This window comes from Henckelia pumila, chromosome 3 (assembly GCF_033568475.1).
Source record: "Henckelia pumila isolate YLH828 chromosome 3, ASM3356847v2, whole genome shotgun sequence".
NCBI lineage: Eukaryota > Viridiplantae > Streptophyta > Magnoliopsida > Lamiales > Gesneriaceae > Henckelia > Henckelia pumila.
This window is the reverse complement of record NC_133122.1, coordinates 1,434,909-1,437,408: the sequence shown is the minus strand read 5'-3', so window position 1 is coordinate 1,437,408 and position 2,500 is coordinate 1,434,909.

Here is a 2,500-nt window from a genome sequence, read left to right as displayed (position 1 = left end):
GTCCAACTCCTTAGTTCATTAAATTTAACTCTTTAAATTTAACTATCTCAACGGGGATTTAAAACTCCATTACACTGTGTGACCCTCAATGGTTCAGGGATACAGCTAGCCGTGGGCTCACAACTCCTTGTGACTCGGAACAACGATTTCCGACTTGCCCAACGAATCATGGTAAAGCGCCTAGCAACATCGCCCCATGATTCCCTAGGTATCACTGATAGTGCCTACAAGAACCAGTAGATTTTGGTTAGCGTACAGTACGGTCCCTTCATCCATATATCCCGATCGAATCAACAACCATTGGTATATCGAGAGTCGCTCAAGATTCGATAACTATGCAATACATCTTGAAGATCAAATTAGTGACATCGCATGTGCTACTAAGAAACCATTTCTTAAATCACATCAAGTACTCTGGCCAGAGATTTGTCACACTAATATCTCCTCAGATCGCATAGGATATCCACACTCGCAAGTATGTGGTGAATCCTTGACAACAATGCATCGACTCCTATATGTGTCGTAACTGTACCCAATCCCGACACCTGATGACCCCCATAGAGTCGGTAAACGAGTCAAAGCACAACACTAGCATATAGAGTCTCCATGATGTTTCAAGTCGTAAGGACTAATGGTGTACAACCAAAACCACGGACTTTATCCACTCGATAAGTGATAACCACTTGGAAAGTCCGGATAGGGTAGTTCGATTATTCATCCTATGAATATCCATTTGCATGCTTCGAACATCTCCATGTTCCCTACCAATGAAACGTGGTACTCCGCATCGCAAATGCTAGTCTCAAACTCGAGCGATCCTTATCCTTATTATCGGACGGCTCAATCGACTAGGAACAGTTTAGAATATACAGTGACTATAAGATGTATTTCATGATAGACATCTCCATGTTCTACCACATCTTACATACACTATAGTATATTCAAGGTCTTTGTCAAAACAACAATAGTATATCACAATATAATAATATGAAGTAATATAAAGTCATTGCCATAAAAGTGTAAATAATATTAAACAAAAGATTGTTTATACAAAGAGTCATCAAAGCCCATAGCCACAAGTTGGCTCACTGGGCACCCACTCTTACATCCTGATATTAGGCAAATGAAATGTGCGTGTGTGCGGCACTTGGGCACGTCGGCGTGCGCGTGCGGTCGGAACATGGATTCGTGCCACCATGGGTGCCCATATTATGAGCACCGTGCGCACGGGCGGGCGGTCCCGTGCGGCACGTAGCGCAAACGATCGAGTAAATTGATGATTCTCACGGCAAAAACATTTTTTCTCTCGAGTTTGCATGCATAAATAAGGCATGTAAGTGGTCGAATTTGCATTTTGCCAAAAAAAAAAATTTAAAAAAAGAAAAATTTTATTATGATTCCTCGGCCTAAAAACCCACTTTTCCTGAGACTTGGGTTTTTTTTCCTAAGTATACTATAGGGGGAGGAGGGTGTTTGACCGTGGGGTTGGTTGAGGTGTTGAGGCAATGCATGTCATTGCCCCCCATGCTCGGCCAACCTCATGCCAACCCAACCCAATGGCCGCCGCCTCCGGCCCATTTTCTGTCGGCGACCGGATATTAGTGAAATGACGCGTGAGGGTGTGTTGTCGGAACATGGGATAAACAAAACGTGTGAGTGACCTGATATTAGGCAAATAAAACGTATGCGTGCGCATGCGCAATGCGGCACTTGGCACTTGGGCACGGCGGTGTGCGCGTGTGGTCGGAACATGGGAGAAGCAAAATGTCCGGATATTAGGCAAATGAAATATGCGCGTGCACGTGCCATTGCGCAATGCGGCACTTGGCACTTGGGCATGGCGGCGTGCACGTGCGGTCGGAACATGGGAGAAGCAAAACATCCGGATATTAGGCAAATGAAACGTGCGCGTGCGCGTGCGCATGCGCAATGCGGCTCTTGGAACTTGGGCACGTCGGGCACGGCGACGTGCGCGTATGGTCGGAACATGGGAGAAGAAAAACGTCCGGATATTAGGCAAATGAAACGTGCGCGTGCGCGTGCGCAATGCGGCACTTGGCACTTGGGCACGTCGGGCACGGCAGCGTGCGCGTGTGGTCGGAACATGGGAGAAGCAAAAAGTCCGGATATTAGGCAAATGAAATGTATGCGTGCGTGTGCGCATGCGCAATGCGGCACTTGGCACTTGGGCACGTCGGGCACAGCGGCGTGCACGTGCGGTCGAAACATGGGAGAAGCAAAACGTCCGGATATTAGGCCAATGAAACGTGCGCGTGCACGTGCGCATGCGCAATGCGGCACTTGGCACTTGGGCACGTCGGGCACGGCGGCGTGAGCGTGTAGTCGGAACATGGGTGAAGCAAAACGTTCGGATATTAGGCAAATGAAACGTGCGCATGCGCAATGCGGCACTTGACACTTGGGTACGTCGGGCACGGCAGCGTGCGCGTGTGGTCGGAACATGGGTTTTTTCTCCTAAGTATACTAAAGGGGGAGGAGG